Consider the following 21,056-nt stretch of genomic DNA (forward strand, 5'->3'; position numbering starts at 1 on the left):
GTCGAAATGCGCATCTGGTGCAACAAAATTGGTACCGTTGATTTTATTACTACCACTGGGTCGATGCCTCTGCTGGTGGACTATTAGTCCCCGAGGGTATCACCAGCCCAGTAGCCAGTACTTCGGTACTGGCATGAAAATACGGATTTTTTGTGTTATTAAAATTTGCTGTTACAAAATATTAGAAATTATTATAAATTAAGGAATGTATCTCCCTCATGCAAAGCTCTGATTCCTTTCACGAATTTTGCTATACTTTTTGGACCTTTTGGATTATAGCTCTTCATGTTTTATATAAGCTTTGGATTTCAAATATTTTGGCCACGAGCATCACTGAAGAGACATGTCTTGTCGAAATGCGCATCTGGTGCAACAAAATTGGTACCGTTGATTTTATTACTACCACTGGGTCGATGCCTCTGCTGGTGGACTATTAGTCCCCGAGGGTATCACCAGCCCAGTAGCCAGTACTTCGGTACTGGCATGAAAATACGGATTTTTTGTGTTATTAAAATTTGCTGTTACAAAATATTAGAAATTATTATAAATTAAGGAATGTATCTCCCTCATGCAAAGCTCTGATTCCTTTCACGAATTTGGCTATACTTTTTGGACCTTTTGGATTATAGCTCTTCATGTTTTATATAAGCTTTGGATTTCAAATATTTTGGCCACGAGCATCACTGAAGAGACATGTCTTGTCGAAATGCGCATCTGGTGCAACAAAATTGGTACCGTTAATTTTATTAGCAATGAACATATTATTACAAAAGGAGAAACAATTTAGTAATTAAATTGTTTTATCTATTTGAATATTCTTTTTTTAGGGTTTGAAAGAGATATTCGTTAACCTCAATGAAACAGTGACCTCAATACACGAACAACTAACAGGTACAAGATATCTAGAGTTCAACAAACAAGTTCCTTAAACAAACTAGTTTAACCACACATCAAACTGTATGTGCCTGTCCCAGGCCAGGAACATGTAATTCAGTGGTTTTCGTTTGTTGTTGTATTACATATTTGTTTTTATGCCCCACCTATGATAGTAGAGGGGCATTATGTTTTCTGGTCTGTGTGTCCGTTCGTTCGTTCGTCCGTTCGTTCGTTCGTCCGTCCGTCTGTCCCGCTTCAGGTTAAAGTTTTTGGTCGAGGTAGTTTTTGATGAAGTTGAAGTCCAATCGACTTCAAACTTGGTACACATGTTCCCTATGATATGATCTTTCTAATTTTAATGCCAAATTAGAGATTTTACCCCAATTTTACGGTCCACTGAACATAGAAAATGATAGTGCGAGTGGGGCATTCGTGTACTGAGGACACATTCTTGTTCGCTCATTATTTTGTACATAAATTAGGCTGTTAGTTTTCTTGTTTAAATTTGTCCTTTCTGGGCCTTTTATAACTGACTATGTGGTATTGGCTTTTCTCATTGTCGAAGGCCGTATGGTGACCTATAGTTGGTGATTTCTGTGTCATTTGGTCTATTGTGGAGAATTTTCTCATTAGCAATCATACCACATCTTCTTTTATATTGTTTTGATTTTGATTTGGTTTGTTAGACAAATTAAAGTCGATCTAGATCAAATTTTAAAAATGTGCTATAAATCTTTGAATGACAAGGTGTAAATAACGATTTCATAGAGTGGACAGATGTTAATTAACGAATCGACAAAGAGATGGCTGAATCGACATGTATGATTTATAGAAAATAACATTCAAGTGAGACTTAATATCCAGGAAAAAAATCCATACTAAATTATACAACAGATTTCTTTTATTACAGATTATTAGATTATACATAAGTATTTAATCTGTGTAACAAACCTCTTTTCAAAGAAAACCTGTGTCCAGGAAATAACCCCTAAAAATATAGAAAAAAATACATCATGCCAAACTAATTAATATATTAGAGCTCCTATGATTTTTCACTGAAAGGATAATTGAACTTGTTTAGATTTCAACCAGATACATATTTATCCACTGGATAACTTTGATCGGCCGGTTAACTCTGAACCGCCGGTAAAATCTGAACCGCTGGTTAACTCAATCGCCGGTTACCATATCTATATAAATATGGTGCAAACATTAATCCACCATTCTGCCTCTGATGAAGGTCCTTTTTGGACCGAAACCGGTCAGGCTATGAAACATCACCAGGCGCTGTTAATTATGTGTATTGGTATATATTCTATATTTTTATTAATTAATATATTAGACTTGTGTCATTTATTTATTTACAAGAGTTTTGGCTGAATTTTTTAAAAGAAATATGATAGATATAAATAAAGGGAACTATTAGTCAAACAATATTGCGTTATTTTAACTTGAATGCTAACCATACTATAGGATTCTGGTGATTTAGGGTTTTGACACGTGTAAAGACACATTCTAATGTTGAAGACCAATGCTGATGTTTTAGACGAGATATCTATTGATTTTTGTGTCTATGGGGTGGTGTCTCATTGACGTATACCTCATAATTATAAAGTTCTCCTTGTATTCATATCAATTGCATGTTTATCTCATTATGATTTAATATAACACATTTTCAAAACAATAGCATCAACACACGTCACCATACAGTTTGAATAGATTTGGAGACAATGCTTACATAATAAACAGTTACTGAACTAATATTGATAGTAACGCTGAATTAATAATTCAAACATTTTCAACATTTCGAAAGGTAAAATTTTAAACTGCCTAACAAGTTATAGCATTTAAGTACACAGTACCAACAACGTGTTTTCAACAATCTTCCAGGCAGTTAAGTTAACTACACAATGGATATGAGCAGTGTCCTGCTTTCACTTCTATTTCTAAGGTTTGCCAACGGTCGGGTTGCCACAGGTGAGCAATTTAACTCTTTTTACAATTTGAATACCATAAGATTGTTGCTCAAAACGAATTTTATTATCGGTTGCTGTTACGTGTACCTCTGTAAATTAACTGTTAATTTAATGTTAAAATCGTGTTGATACCACTAAGGCTTTCTAACACCAGGTATAGATTATGACCTTAGATTTGACTCAACTTTTTAGATTTGTTTATAATTTAATTTTGGATGTAACGCGTCTTCTGAATGGCTGACGTTATTGTTTATGAGCCCATAGACATAATTTAGTCATGTGACCGTGACGTCACCAACGTTTTTTCATGGTTTTCTACGGTTTAAAATGGAATTAAGAATTAAATTATAAGAAATGACTGTAATATTTTTTTCTGTCTATTCGAAATAACATAAAAAAATATGGTGCACACTGTAAAATAACCCGCTACGCGCGTTATTCAGTGTGCACCAAATTTTTTTTATGTTATTTCTTCATAGACAGAAAAAGTATTACAGTCATTCCTTATTTGGATTTCAATGTTATTCAAGAGAGTGAGGCGAAAGATAGAAAAAGAGAAATTCAAAGTCATAAGAAAAAAATAAACTGATAATGCCATGGGAAGAACTGAAAAAAAATATCAAGACTAACCGCATACAAAACAAAGACTGAACAACACGAATCCCACCAAAAACCGAGGGGTTGTGGGTGGTGTTTCATCTTCGTTATTGATTTCGTTGTCTAACTGTTTGATTTGAGCAATTATTAACATCTATTTTATCAGCAATCAAAGACGAACTTCAAAGTTATTGTGAAACTGTCTATTTTAGAGGGGGCGTGAATCAGATGTGGATACTTCAAAAATTCCAAAGATCTTTTAGAGTATATACAATCTAACTCTCTTTCATCTTGTAACAGTATTAAAACATTTGACTTTTCTACTCTTTACACAAGTATGCCACATTCCAAACTAAAAGACAACTTGAAAGAGTTGGTATTGCTTTTCTTCATAAAAAAGAATGGCCAACTTAAATACAAGTATCTTGTCTTAGGGAGGAATAAATCCTACTTTGTAAAGGATCACTCTGATTCAAACAAAAAATTCTCTGAAACTGATATTATCAAGATGCTTGATTTCTTGATTGACAACATATATGTTACATTCGGAGGACGTGTTTTTTTGACTGTCGGCATTCAAATGGGAACAAACTGTTGAAATAACTTAGGCATTTACAAGACAACAAATATAACATGTGGAACGTGTATTAAAATCTATACAAGAACCCATAACAAAGTTACTAGGATGTGACGTTACATATAGAACACCACAGTATAGCGTTACGTTACGCGCGGTTAAAGTCATTACATTTCTCCATTTCTTCAAAAGTTCTGATCTTCATTTCAAATAAAGTGGTATTAAATAAATTAATGTTCAAAAATAAAAGTTTAAATTTTACAGTCCATATTTCACTTATGATATCTATTTTTGATAATTACAGTCCATATTTCACTTATGATATCATATTCGATAATTACAGTCCATATTTAAAATCAGACCACAAAGTCTCTAAATCTAGCAGGTGCTCTTTTGGTTCGGTTCGGCATCTCTCTTCTTCCTGGTGCAACCATGTGTTTGTCTCCATTCGGTTTAGTGTGCATTAAAATTCTATCTCGCCATTTACCATTTGAGTTCGGAATGTCAATGTTATTAGCGAGTTTGAAGTGTGAAGAGTCACGAAACACTTTTCTTCCGTCTGACTTTCGCTGAGCTCCTATGCTTGATCCGGATATTTTGTATATGATATACGGTTCAAGTTCATATGCAGTTGACCATTTATTCCGTTTCTCTTGCTTGAATAAAACATGGTCACTGATTTTAAATGAATGTTCTCTGTACTTCTTTTTCTGTGAATGTTTATTCAAAAACTGTTGTTTGTATTCCTTGTCTCTTTCTGTAATCTCCTTATTCATGTTTTCAGTTTCATTTTTGTTCCTTACGTAGTCTAATTTAGTCCTCACATCTCTGTTTATTAATGCTGCATACGGTGTAAATCCTGTTGCTGGGTGTGGTGTTGATCTATATCCCATTAACATATCCTGAATCGCATCGTTACTGTGATTACCTTTCATATGTGCTATTTGTTCCGTTTTGTTTAATAACTTCATAAAATTCTCTGCCTCGCCATTTGCTCTCGGATGTAGTGGTGTAATCTTATGGTGATAAAATCCCATTTCAGTTGCAAAGTTCGAAAATTCATTTGAGCTAAATGATGATCCATTGTCTGTTTCTATCTTTTCTGGAATTCCATGGGTTGAAAATATACCTCTCAATTTTTCAATTGTTGCGCGAGTTGTTGTAGTTTTTGTTTGTTCAACAACTGGATACCTCGTTCTTTTGTCTATGGGTTCTTGTCTATGTTCTTTTGTCGTTACCTTGCATTCATAGCATCGCCCTATTATATCTTCTACCATCCCATCCTCGTCGCCAATGAAATAACTTAGGCATTTACAAGACAACAAATATAACATGTGGAACGTGTATTAAAATCTATACAAGAACCCATAACAAAGTTACTAGGATGTGACGTTACATATAGAACACCACAGTATAGCGTTACGTTACGCGCGGTTAAAGTCATTACATTTGTTCCCCTCTACTTGCCGACTTGTTTCTTTATTATTATGAGGCTGACTTCATGCAGGAACTTCTTAGGAAGAAAGATAAGAAGTTAGCAATATCCTTTAACTCTACTTTCCGCTATATAGATGATGTTCTTTCACTAAATAATTCAAAATTTGGTGACTATGTGGAACGCATCTATCCCATCGAACTAGAGATAAAGGATACTACAGATACAGTTAAGTCAGCCTTATATCTTGACTTACATCTAGAAATTGACAATGTGGGTCGGTTGAAAACAAAACTTTACGACAAAAGAGATGATTTCAGCTTTCCAATTGTGAACTTTCCATTTCTAAGTAGCAACATTCCAGCCGCACCTGCATACGGGGTATATATCTCCCAATTGTTACGATATTCCCGTGCTTGCATTTCCTATCATAATTTTCTTGATAGAGGGTTGCTGCTCACAAGGAAGCTATTAAACCAAGAGTTCCAAATGGTGAAGTTGAAATCATCCCTTCAAAATTTTGCGGACGCCATCACGAGTTGGTTGACCGTTATGGAATAACCGTTTCACAAATGATATCGGATATGTTTCTTACGTCGTAACTACAATCCCCTTCCCTTTCATGAAAGTGACCTACCGAATTAGACTATTTGCCGGATTTGTTATCACATAAGCAACACGACGGGTGCCACATGTGGAGGAGGATCTACTTACCCTTCCGGAGCACCTGAGATCATCCCTAGTTATTTGGTGGGGTTCGTGTTGTTTATTCGTGAGTTTTCTGTGTTGTGTCGTGTGTGCTGTTGTTTGTTTGTCCTTTTCATATTTAGCAATGGCGTTGTCAGTTTGTTTTAGATTTATGAGTTTGACTGTCCCTTTGGTATCTTTCGTCCCTCTCTTAAAAACTCGTCAGTGGCGCTCGAATCTAACAATATGGATGAAACTTGATTGTTGCTAATAAATTAGAAACAAGGTATAGTTGATGATTTGTATTTTTTATAATTTCATCAACTTTGATGAAATATTCATATGAAAATTATAATATTATGCCTCGTTCACACGTACGTTTAATTCTAATTGAATTCGAATCGAATGCGAATCGAATTCGCTATTTGCGTTCACACACTCCTATTTTAATTCGAATCGAATTCGAATTGACTAATTCGCATTAGAAGTACGCTTTTATCAATACGAAGTAAAAGTTAACGTCGTTTGGACAGTAAAGCGAATTTTACGCGCATTGTAATTCGAATTAGAATTAGTTCATGCGAATCGAATTAGAATTAGTTAATGCGAATCGAATTCGAATTACGTGTGAACTCAGCATTAAACTCCTTATATATAGACACCAGGATAAAATAAAATCTGTACACAAGACGCGTGTTATGTCTACTTATCAGTGACACTCGTGTTACTTAAAGGTTTAAAAATTATTCTTTAATACTAAAATTTTGCCTGTTCCAAGCAGGGAAATTATATTATAGGGTACTGCTTGTCGTTTGTTGCCATCTGAAATAATAGTTATTATAAAATAATAAGATTTTACGTTTTTTTGTAAAAAACAACACTGTTGTATTAAAGTTAGCCTAAAGTCTTCTATTACTTTAAAGTAGAAAATAAAACTTGTTGAGCCAGGGAGATACAACATGGACAGTTGAAAGTGCCATAATCGATCACGGGTCGGAACACTGATCACCGCAATGTACAATTATTCTAACATTCTAATGTTAGTCTGTCCTATTCGATCGTTACCTGTTTACTTTTACATTAAAATTATTATCAAAAACATTTCTTTTCATACATTCACAAATCTTTTAATCTGTTAATAGAAAATGAATTATTCCCAATTTGGTCATGTGATTGGTTAATTAATGTATGCAGGATACCAGCACAAAATGTGTTAACGCGCGTTTTGTACAGGGAGTAAATGAACTCATCATAGATACCAGGACTAAATTTAGTATATACACCAGACGCGCGTTTCGTCTACAAAAGACTTATCAGTGAAGCTCGAAACCAAAAAAGTTAAAAAGGCCAAATAAAGTACGAAGTTGAAGAGCATTGAGAACCAAAATACCTAAAAGTTTTGCCAAAAAACAGCTAAGGTAATCTATGTCTGAGGTAGAAAAACCTAAGTTTTTCAAAAGATTCATTTCAATTGATATTTAATAGTGTGCGTTTACTTTTAAAAAAATTAGAAAACACCCCGTTTTCACCTTAACGCGTAAGTAAACTTGAATTTTTCTGTCTACCAAAAAAATGAGGTTATAGCAGAATAAACGTGGCGTTTTCACGAAGTGCAAATGAATTAACGCCGCGGTAACTTTTTTCCGGTCCACATTTTATGTTTGGTTTGCATCCCATTGGCTGTACGTTATACTGTGGATTCATTATTATTCGTTGGATACCAATTTTCGTGGATTTCGTGGGCACAGTCAAACGACGAAATTAAATATTCAACGAATGATAATTTTTCTATAGGTTTGTATGTAGACTTCAGCAAAACCACGAAATTAAATATCCACGAATATGCAAGTTTTTCTCAATCCACGAAAATTGATACCCACGAAAATAAATGAATCCACAGTATTCGAATCAACGTCTACTCTATAATCGAAGTCCGCTCTCTAATCGACGTTCTGTAAACAATTCGGCGTTCTCTTTGCGGTAACAGTCTGAAATTGATGTTCAAAAATTTGTAACCTCCAATTGAATTGAAACTTCAACGTCATGAATTAAACAAAAAAGAGAACAAAATCTCCTCTAATCGACCTCAAATATTACATTACAGTATTCACAATGTTTTAATCATTTTGTGTTTATTATATTATCACTTAACCCAAGGGAAATAGACTTTGAAAAGGGGAATCGTTATTTGCCGTCAATTTTAATTATTTTTTTTATCAATTATGACGTAAGATTGGATTCCCATTTGTTGAGCAACCGTCGATCTGGTTCCGACATTGATGCACGTCTCTGAAATGCGATGGTGTATCGAAAGTGTGCAGTTGCCCGACCTGTAATTCAGTGGCTGACTATGCGGTATGAGCTTTGCTCACTGTTGAAGGCCGTGCGGTGACCTTTAGTTGTTAATGTCTGTGTCATTTTGGTCTCTTGTGGACATTTGTCTCATTGGAAATCATACCACATCTTCTTTGTATAAGTGCCAGTATTGTCGAAACATTTCTACGCGAACTTCAGTATTACGGGCAACAACAAACATCAGCCAAAAATAACATCTTAAATATTTAACATACTTATGACTAATACATGCATACAAATATCAATACGCCGGTCAACAAACTACGTAATACCTGTATTATAACACCATAAAAAGACACACTATTAAATATCACTTGAAATGACTTTACTTGATCAAATTTTGATGGACTTTATTTCACGTAAATCTTGTGTTGAAATTTCCATATTTTATCGCTGGAATGCTGTCTCATTTGTACATATCTTCATTTAAGGAATGACTGTAATATTTTTTCTGTCTATGAAGAAATAACATTAAAAATTTGGTGCACACTGAATAACGCGCATAGTGGGTTATATAACTGTGTGCACCACATTTTTTTTATGTTATTTCGAATAGACAGAAAAAATATTACAGTCATTTCTTATAATTTAATTCTAATTTCCATTTTAAACCGTAGAAAACCATGAAAAAACGTTGATGACGTCACGGTTACATGACTAAATGATGTCCGTGGGCTCATAACAAAATAACGTCCGCCAATCAGAAGACGTGTTACATCCAAAATTAAATTATTTATTCATAGCATTGGTATACCAATCAAGTCATTATTGTTTTTTAATTGATTCAATTAACAGACATTAAAATCGATATAAAAATGAGACAACGATCTAACGGAGTTAGAACAAAGTTGAAATAAGCAATTATAGGTCACCGTACGACCTTCAACAAAGAGATAAACTCATACCGTATAGTCGGCTTTAAAACGCCGACATGAAAGGTATGAAACAGTTCAAACGAGTAAACTAACTACCTAATTTAGAACAAATTAGTGAACGAAAAACAAATATGACTGATATGAACCAAGCTTAAGGTCGACCTCTGTCGTATAGACACCCGACTTGGGACAGGTACAAACAGAACGTGAGCACTAAATCCTCCCCTAACCCGAGACAGTTGTGTAATTTTATTTCACGGGCATCAAATTATATCAATTCCCATTTTCCCTCTACTATAAAGAATTATTACAAAAAAGTAAGGTGAGCCCTAACTTGGGCTATATGTCATGCTGAAAGAAATAAAAAAGATTTTTTGAAAATTTGAATTGAAGAGATCAACTAAAAGGAAGAGGAACCTATAGAATCATAATCAAATCACAGAGAAGACAATTTGACAATAGCTTACGGCAAGAGGAACGCAAACTCTAAATGCACAGGCTAAATGCAAAGGATGAACATCACACGATTCTTCAATATCGACTATGAAAAGAGGGGCGTAAAGGGGGACACGGACGAACACGAAATAAAATTGTCATTTCACGATGAACGAACAATTAATAATTTCTTGCACGTTGATCGTTTTTACCGATTTCACGAAACACAGTGAATAACGAACACTTTTCATGGATGCACGTGAAATAAAAATGGGAAAACACGTTGCACGAAAATAACTCTTTACAACCGTCTGAAAATTTATATGATGCATTAGTGCATCACTATCTCTCATATATTTTTCAATGGTGGAACGATGAGTATTTTAAATTGTTTTTATAGCGATATTGTTCACGTCAGTGGCCAATATATAGCGCGACTGCAGAATTTGAATTTACTTCTGAATCAAGAACTAGATAATTAGGATAGACCTGAAGAAAAGGACATCATGGGCATAACGAAAGATGATGAGTCGATTTCATAGAAGAAAAATAAATGCGTCAATTGACCTTGAAAAACACGAAAGCAATTGGAACAGACAAAATCCCTAATGAAATTTTAGAAGGGATCAACTGACCAATTTTTTAAATGAATTCTTGAACCTTTTTTTCAAACAGCATAGACTAAGTGTCTGATTGCCTGTACATTTTTAAAATGAATTCTGGAACCTTTTTTTAAATGGCTAGTGTCTGATTGCCTGTACAAACGTATCATTTGTCCATTGCTTAAAAAAATGGGAAAGACTAATATTATACATAAAGAGCGTTTGAATCTTTGTATTAGTAGCAAATGTATTTATTTAAATATAATGTAGTTAATGATAGACGAATGAGGTACCTTGAAAACATAACTTGACTGAGAATAGTGACAATTTGATTTTTATTCTTCAGATTTTTCTTGACCACAGTTACTGTTGTGTTTTGTGTACTGTTATTTGTCTGGATGTCTGTTGGTATTTTTTTTCTTTTTCAGCCATGTCATTGTTAGTTTGTTTTCTACTTATGAGTTATCCACCATTTTCTACATTTGAAAATGCCTGTACCAAGTCAGGAATATGACAGTTCATGTCCATTCGTTTTTGATGTGTTTTGCCATTTGATTTTGTCATGTGATTATGGACTCTCTGATTAGATTTTCCTCTGAGTTCAGTGTCTTTGTGATTTTACTTTTTCTTAATGTCCCTTCGGTATCTGTCGCCTCTCTTTTACTCACTACGTACTCTACCACAAAACCAAAAAAAAAAAAAAAAAACAATGACACATATTTATGTTTTGTTTATTTGAGTAGTGTTCGATTTTGTTAACATGGCTGGATAATCAAATAATCTGTGAGCATGCGGGAATTTATTTAAACATGTTCAAAGTCATAAAAGGATGTACTTATATCTGAAAAGTGCTTTTATTCTACGTCCAATGATTGCAATATATACAATTAAAGTAATGATATCAATTAAATGAGATGTTGGGTATATCATGTAATGTCAATAGGAGAGTAACCAATGGGACATCTAGAGTTATTCAACATAAGACAATTATCTACAAAACATGCCTATCACCCCTATGAATCCCTTGGGTAAACAAAAGAACTTGGATCCGTATGTTCTAATGAGAGATTAAGGGGTTCCCCAATTAGGGGCGTTTATTCTTTTAATGCAATTATGAAGTACGGAACCAATCAAGCCAAATAAGTTAATGCCTTTTATGAGTTACGAATGTTTCCTTAATTTTTTTAAAATAATAATTATATTTCAAGTTATTGTTTTACTTTTTAATTCAGGTTTCTTCGATATTTCTACAACTGGATCCCTTGCACATAATTCAAATACTGGACAGGACAGTTTTACTGCTTTGCAATACGGTGTCAATGTCATTGGTATATACTTTTATGAAGAAGGATTCGTTATCCTAAGCCCTACAACAAATGAACACAGGATAAATTATACTATATTTCTTGGAGATGTTAATACCTTGACATCAACAATATCATTTAATTTATATAAGAACTTCAACGGTAAATCAGAACAAGTGGCAAAAGTTAAACACGTCACGACAGCCAGACCTTGGAATAGTTTTTGGATCGGATGGTACAATGGTAAAATACAAGTTGGATTTTCTAGTATCGTTTCTAAAAATGTTATCATGGAATATACTGATCCTTGTCCATTTAGAATCCGTTATGTTGCTGTCAGTAGAGTAACACATAGATATTGGTGGATATATCAAGGCGCTGGTATGATTCTCTAAGTTAAGAATTACCACTGGGTTTATACTTACATGAGCAACACGACGGGTTCCACATGTAAAGCAGGATCTGGTAACCCTTCCGGAGCATCTGAGACTACCCCTAGTTTTTGGTTGGGTCCACGTTGCCCAGTCTTTAGTTTTCTATGTTGTGTTTTGTATACTGTTGTTTGTTTGTTTTTTTGTCCCTTTCTTTTTTGCCATGTCAACTTATGAGTTGATATTTTTCGTATCTCCTTTATCTAACCTGAATCTTATATTTTTCCAAAGATGGTTCCATTTTTTTTTAATTTCTCAAATTCCTGAACATTGGGATCTGGTTAAGAATTTTTGTTTGATTGTGCGTTATTTCCCTGTCATGAATGTTTAACATTAATCCATATAAAAGACTTCAGTTTACTGTGGATTCATTATTATTCGTTGAGTACCAATTTTCGTGGAGTTCGTGGGTATAGGAGAACCACGAAATTAAATATTCAACGAATGACAAATTTCCTATAGGCTTGTATGAAAACTTCGTCAAAACCACGACATTAAATATCCACGAATATGCAAGTTTTCTTTAATCCACGAAAATTAATACCCACGAAAATAAATGAATCCACAGTATACAGGTTCGGTTTACATAAGACAGGTTTTACTGTGCTAGTAACTAAAGTCCTAACAACATTATTATCTTATTTCAAAAGAAATACTTATGTGGTGTCCTTGTTCAGTATTAGTTTAGTCTGAGTTTGATATGATTAATTAAGAAACTCTCAAAGATACCAGGCTAACTTACTATCATTCGAACATACAAATAAATGCAGTATTGGTGAAAATTCCTAGATTGAGAACATATTGAAGAAGACTATGTTTAAAATTTTCATCTTTCAATGATGTTTTCAATAAGCTATCAATCTTAATTGTTATGTCCCACCTACACTAGTGGATGGGCATTATGTTTTTTGATCTGTGTATCCGTCCGTCCGATGAAGTTAAAATCCTATCAACTTGAAACTTTGAACATATGTTTCCTATGATATGATCTTTCTAATGTTAATGCCAAATTAGAGTTTTGGTCCCAATTTCACGGTCCACGGAACATAGAAAATGATATTGCCAGTGGGGCATCCGTGTACTATGGACACATTCTTGTTATTAGATTTATTGTCACCCAAATTTAACCATGCTTTGAAATACTCCCAAATTCGTGTTAATTTCTTAAAAGAAAGACAATAACATCCTAAAGGAATTATCTATTTTCTAACCATAGACTAAGACACATGTTTATCTACAGAATAGTTTGGAGGAAAATCATGCATCGAAAGGTTTTATTTGGGGTTTTAAACTCTTATACTTGGAAGTAAGCATTACCTGAAATGAACAAACTCAATGTAAATCTGCTTATGGATAGACTCTTAAAATTGTTGAATCTAAATTTTATTATGATACTTTAGTATTATCTTTTCAAAGTTGATTTTCTTTTTTAAATCATACAATACTGGATTAACCAAGCTTACACAAACGTGTTGTTAAATAAAATTGAGAATGGAAATTGGGAATATGTCAAAGAGACAACAACCCGACCAAAGAGCAGACAACACTTTGATATGCAGTCTAATACACGGGATGAGGATGTTGATCGTCAGGTAGTCTTAACTATTGTTTTATATATATATTTGTTCTTGTAACAACTCTATGATATCTTTGGTGGCTTGGGCAATTGCTATTCAGAGTTTTCACAACAATATAATTTTTCAACTTGAAATTAGCCTTACAATAGTGGAATTGCATTTTTTGCACCTATACATTAATAATGTTTTCTTATTGGATTCAAACAAAACCGTTAAATTGTCAACAGCATCACATGTACTGTGCTTCCAAATATATATATATATATCGTAAAATTGTATGTTCACAAGTCAAATGATAAAAAGAAAAAAAATGAAAATACAATGATTTTTACACCTATTGAATTAGATAAACAACCATCGCAAAATGTCACTAAAATGTCAATCCATCAATAAAATGTCTTTCAGTCGTTTCCAATTCATTCGAGATATATACGGATTAATGGATACTGTCCATAATGACAATGCAACGTTACAATCGATTAAATGTAGCTTAGAAAAAAAAGACGTATAAATATCAAAATATACGATAAACCTTACAATATGTATCCCCTTCTGGATTATATCTTTATAAAGTTAAAACTATATTTATTATTCGTGTGTAAATTTTTTAACATCATGTCTAATCAGCGGTAGAAATTAAATTATATTTTTGAAGCTGGCAAAATGCGTGTTCTAATGGGGTCTCGACAGCACAGGAGGGTCGTTTTACTTATGTGGCTATTTTTTTATAGCATCAATGACGACAGCACATACAAAGATCATATCGCACCATTCGACCACATCGACCTTATAAAAATCAGGCTTCAATAATAAGGTGTATATTCTGAGAGATTGAAATCCGTTCAAGATCCATTATTTTATTGTTTACATTTTTTCAGACATATTTATTATTTTTTGTATATTTTGCATGAAGGTGGATTCAGAAAAGCGCATCGGAAGCATTAAAACTATAACGTGTTCTTTTAAAAAAAAATTATAAAGGATCAGAAGATATTTTGAAATACAGTCCATATAACTATATAAAGTGTTGTAAACAAAAGTTTAAACATAGAATAAAATTATAACGATTACCTAAAAGCTTGAAAATAAACCCATCTGTGAGTGGAAGGTATATAAAGTTTGCAAAGTTAAAGTCGTTACCTTATTGATAATCCGGTAGCCATCCTATAATACAGTCAATTCGCATATTTTTATGTAAATGCTAGATTGTATTGTTATAAAAAGGCATCATGTAAAGCGATATAATTTTTACACAGATGTACCATAATAATAAATAAATAAAAGGGCTGTTTGGACTTTTCAGGCATATATTATACAGTTGTAATTTGCGACAGAACGTGTTTCAATTTTGATTCATCTGATGTTTACTACAAAAATAAGCCCGACTAACAAATGACTTTAACTTGAATAAAACACATGTGCGATAACAAATGGATTATACTCCTATCTGATTAATTCGAGGAAAGTTGTCCGGGCGTATCTAATTACTAGTGGCATTAAAAGTAGTTTATGCAAGACTTTTTATAGAGAGCTATGAGATTTATAAGTATAGTGCTTTTATTTTTTCTGAATATAACATAGTGTTGGTAAACTAACATTTATATATGCAGTACATCTACTAAACGGATGATGATGTTTACACAACAATATACTTTTTTCGACTTGAATTTCGCCTTACAATGATGTATTGCATTTTTTGCACCTACGCATTTATATTGTGCCTTTATTGGATTCGAACCCAGTATGAATTTATCAACAGTAACACCATGCAGTGCTTATGCAAAATATCTATTTCTTATGCAGCAAAAATCCTTCAAATTGGTCAATTACTCGGGTGTAAATAATACACCACCCTTGTTCACCCGGGGATAAATAAAAGTTTGCCAAAAGTTCTAAAAATAAATAAAAATGTTGGCAAAATCAAGAAAAGAAAAAAATGAAAATGCAAAATTTGTTTTCAAAAATTTAAAAATAGAAAATAGATGATAAATAAATTTAAGGACATTAAATAGTGAACAAAAAATTGTTTCCTCAAGAATAAAAAAACACAAAAAATTCCAAATTTCCAGAAAAGAAAGGAAGAAAGGTTTTTGCAATACGCAGCAACATCAGTGTTGAAAAAATTTTGCACTGGAAATTCTTTATCAGCATTTTTCAGTTTACATCTCAGTTTTAAAATGAGTATAAGAACGCTTCGTAAAAAATTAATTCGTTATCTTGGTGTGTACGAAATTTGACAACGGAGTTGAAAATGCATACACCCGTAGGCTGAGCCGCAGGGTGTATGAATTTTCCACACCGGTGTAAAATTCTGTACACCCCTGATTATACCAAGATAACAAATAATATACATGGGAAAAGAATGTTCAGTCCACACAAGTCAAATGATAAGAAAATGGAAAAAAATATGAAAAGTGACTCCCATTTTCCATTACACATGCATTATACTCATATCTGATTAGTTCGAAACATGGGAAATGTATTCGGGAGTATCGTGTAATTAGTAGCATTTAAAGTAGTTTATGCTAAACACTATAGTTACTCCAGTTTTATTTATATTTTAGAATACAAAGAGGACACATCATGTAAAGTTACTCATTGTGACAGTTGTAAACGTTATACACTTAGAACGCAATGTCCAGCTTTTATTATGAACATGTCTGTTAAGGTTAACTCAGAGGACGACTGCCTATCCCGATGTTACAAGGATGACGAATGCGAAGCTTTCCATTATGACAATACTGCGCATGTGTGCCGCGTGTTCACCGATGAAGTTGATCCAGACGGCGAAATCATATCTCCAATTTTTCGAAAGTTACCTTGAGAACTATATAACCCGTGTTATATTTCCAAGTGCTGAAGATATTTTAAATCGAAAAACGGAGAAAAAATTTAAGGGAAATATTTGAACTACCTATATATCAGAGTCATACAAACTTCACACTTTGTTTTTATACAATTTGTGTATCTTAAAGGCGTTACATAATTGTCTTTTCTGGTTCTTTATATTTCTTTATATTTCTTGTAATTTTGTTTTATTTCAGTAGCATATTACTTTTGTAATAGTTATATGTACATTAAGATAGCGATATGAATCATATTAGTGAAAGTGATTGAGCAGGGTTGAATATAAGTAGAGGGATTATACGGATATAACGAAATACTTTGTACTTGTAAGAGGGTTATTTGTTGATGTTTGGTAATTTGATATCCCATCTTGTTATATCAGAACATTTTCAAACTTTTCGACATAATTAACCAATGATAAAATTAGTTATGCGCTTTATGAGAGATGAGCATCGATAATATGAAATAATCACGGTGATATCATTTGTCAGTATCTATTTAACAATTTGTTATGCAATCCAAAAGAGATGAAAAGTGTGTCATTTTTGTTTTGAGGAATGTATATATAAGCGTCTCCTCCAGTCGAAATAGTGTAAGGAGATCTGGATGCAAAATATTAACTACACGTTGTTGCACCATTGCAACAACTATTTAAGGAAACTTCAGGTGACCTGTTGCAAGAAAAAAATATTTTCCTACAAAATGTTCGTCATTTTTAAGTGATAGATAAAATTCCTGCTATTCAAGACATTCGTTCCCGTTTTAGAGAATCAAATTGTGATAACTTTAATCGTGTTCTCATCATGAAGATGCATATTACTTATTCCGAATAATAAAAAAAATTCTTTCAATTCATTCAATCAAGTTTATTTATGTTTGTGAAATAGTGAATACATTTGACGGTTTAGAGGATTGTGGAGGAATTGGACTGAAAACAAAGTAGAGTGAAATTATAACTGAAACTTTGGAAAGGAGTATTTCCACCTGGTTTTCACCACAATAATGATTTTCATGCATAGTTAAACAATACTGATATTGGACCAGTTATGATTTCTTTAAAAACTTCTTAAGTATCTAATATGTTTTCGATTCTTTATGTTTATATTAAAATCATGAAAATGGTAAAATTAAGATATCATCAGACATGTCAGAAGAGAAAACTGCTAATTATTGACGAAGTCACTTGAATAAAATCTTAAAAACGATTTTTTGATAGTTTTAGTTTTATGTGTTACTTTTAAATTGTTTTTTCTTTAATATTGGAGTTTTAGTAGACGTTACTTAAATGTTGTTCGGTTCAATGCTGTTTTAATCGTATCTCCTTTTGTTCATATTCATCAATTTATCATACATCAATACACTTAGATTAGACTAGATGTCTTTACACATATGTAATTCTTCCCAAAGTTAGCCCAACAATGTCATTGTTCAAATTTGCGTTAGCAAATTGTATTTTTTCCAGCAGCGGGAATTCGATCCCTTGCTTCTGTGACATCTTACATTAGCAACTTTTATAAACTAGTTGTATTCTTTAAAGAAAATATTTTGAAAGACTTTTTACATTTATTTAGACAGCTAATTTTCAAAGATTGGTCGCTTAAATAATAGATCGTGTCAGCATACGAGTTATACTACTACTAGGCTGGTAATTCTGACGGGGGAAACGTCCACTAGCAGTGCGTCGACCAAAAGGTTGTTATATATAATCAGAGAAACACCTTTATTTCATTTAAAATTTGTTTGTCCAATTTGAATTGTACGTTTTTTTTTATACCCAAATATTTATTATGAAATCCATCCTCTATTTCCGTTCTTGCATTCAGTTTGATTTGTAACATAATTTCAAATACAATTTTGTCAAGTTGAGTAAACCTATGATATAATGTCTATTGTTATTCACTAGAAATCTAAATAGGAAATTATTTGACAAATCTACTTATCTAAAACAACATGTGATGATAATAATGCTTAATGTTTTAGTTCAGTTAGTTGTCATTACTGCAATATGTCAACATTTAAGGAATGACTGTAATATTTTTTCTGTCTATGAAGAAATAACATAAAAAATGTGGTGCATACTGAATAACACGCGTAGCGGGTTATTTAACAGTGTGCACCACATTTTTTATGTTATTTCGAATAGACAGAAAAAAATATTACTGTCCTTTCTTATAATTCAATTCTAAATTCCATTTTAAGCCGTAGAAAACCATGAAAAAACGTTGATGACGGCATGGTCACATGACTAAATTATGTCTATGGGCTAATAACAAAATAACGTCAGCCAATCAGAAGACGCGTTACATCCAAAATTAAATAATTGCAGTTTAACAATATGTCTAACAATGTAATCAATGTTCATGTTATACACACTAATAAAGCAAAAACGCACTATGAAGTGTCCCAATACGACTTGGTATACATGTGTATAATGCAATATAATTGATAAATGTTAAGTTATTCCAAAGGGGAGGTTTTTTTTTATCAAAATTTAAAAATAGATTCTTTCATCAGGATTACTTTTAGAGTAAATTGTATATTATACAAATATTGACAATACTGCATATACAATATGCCAATAAGACACAGGTAGTGGCCGTTCGACTAAAAGCTGTCACTTTAAACGTAATATAAAAAGGGGACCCTTGACAATAACAACATAAGTAAGCTGTTGAAATACATTGATAAAAACGAGCGTAAAATGCCCTCCCCCAACCAAACCACTCATAAAAAGGAAGCGTTAAAAACTCATAAAACAAAGGGATATAATACATAAAAACGACAAAGCAGAATCAACTAGGATTTTGCAGTGATATCAGGTACTCCAGTAGGGTAAGCAGATCCTGCACCAGTAATGGCAACCGTTGACAATACTGAATATACAATAGTTGTTCGATGCCAATAAGACACAGGTACTGGCCGTTCGACTAAAAGCTGTCATTTTAAACGTAATATAAAAAGGGGACCCTTGACAATAACAACAGAAGTAAGCTGTTGAAATATATAAATAAAAACGAGCGTAAAATGCCCTCCCCCAACCAAACCACCCATAAAAAGGAAGCATAAAAAACTCATAAAACAAAGGGATATAATACATAAAAACGACATAGCAGAATCAACCAGAATTTTGCAGTGATATCAGGTGCTCCAGTAGGGTAAGCAGATCCTGCACCAGTAATGGCAACCGTTGATAAAAAAAAACGTAATTAGGATCCATCCATTTCTTACATGGTTTTTGGATAACATATTTTTTCAATAGCTTAAGTCATATTTGTTACTTATAATGTCATTTAATTATATAATTTTTTGAAATATAGAAGTTTTTCGTAGACTATATGTTTTGTGCACGTGGTTACCTCTCCAATGTTATTTCAACATGTGTAATCATATGTCATTTCATTCAAAATATCATTAATGTATATACTTTGTCTCACGAGACTACGATTTTTTTTATATCTTACAGAAGAATGATTAAGATAATAATTTAATAATTTTTTTCTGATTTAACTTTTAAGGAAGTATCATGTTTTTTTGTAAATTTATGGAAATAAAAAAAATTTCTTGCGTGTGACGACGAAAGAAGAATGTGTGGTATATGTATGTTCGGGCATTTAAGAGCTAGAAGAGCAATTTTTATAAACAGATGATTTATGGTCTGAAATAACTGCCTGTCATATCGAAGTTGACCTTGACCTTATTTTCATTTCTGAATTACCACCTAAAGAGAAAGTTTAAAATAATATAATTCATGTTTTGTTACTACTACTTCACAGTTGTGTTGTGATCGATATGGGGCTGGCTTGACAAAATAATACGTTTAGAGTTTTGAGAACATTAAATACCTTGTTATGGTTAAGAAATGGAGAATAGGAAAGGAAGCATTTATCAATGAAATCAAATGGTGATTTTGTGTCATGAATTGCTACATTATATTCTTTCGTATTATGTAAAAATCAATTGTTTTAATGTGATTTCTTTTCACGGAAATGGAAAAGTAATCAGATCCATTCATATCTCACATTCATAAAATACTATTTCAATAGGTTCATTTTTATCTGTTATTGATAATATCTATTTAATTATATGATGGTTTAAAATATAATACTTATTTGTAGACGTTACATGAATGTTGTTAAGTAGCATGTTTAATGTAAAATCATATCTCATTAACTTATATTTATTAAAACATATTATTAATTAGTATACTGTTTGTTTTATGAGTTAGATTGTTTATATATTTTATTATCAATGCTTTACATAGCCATGTACTTATTTTTAATTAGTATACTGTGTGTTCTATGAGTTAGATTGTTTATATCTTTTATTATCAATGCTTTACATAGCCATGTACATATTTTTAATTAGTATACTGTGTGTTCTGTGAGTTCGATTGTTTATATCTTATATTACCAATGCTTTACATTGCCATGTACATATTTTTAATAATTATATACTGTATGTTCTATGAGTTAGATTGTTTAT

The 21,056-nt window shown here is 32.5% G+C and overlaps 1 long non-coding RNA gene across 1 annotated transcript; it reads left to right on the forward strand.

The window, feature by feature from the left end:
• Window positions 1-2,740: 2,740 nt before the first annotated feature.
• Window positions 2,741-16,895, forward strand: LOC143074708 (uncharacterized). Its single transcript, XR_012978021.1, has 3 exons — window positions 2,741-2,853; window positions 11,648-12,100; window positions 16,292-16,895. It is a non-coding gene; the product is annotated as an uncharacterized LOC143074708 (long non-coding RNA).
• Window positions 16,896-21,056: the final 4,161 nt, after the last annotated feature.

Source organism: Mytilus galloprovincialis, chromosome 5, assembly GCF_965363235.1.
Source record: "Mytilus galloprovincialis chromosome 5, xbMytGall1.hap1.1, whole genome shotgun sequence".
In the NCBI taxonomy this organism is placed as follows: domain Eukaryota; kingdom Metazoa; phylum Mollusca; class Bivalvia; order Mytilida; family Mytilidae; genus Mytilus; species Mytilus galloprovincialis.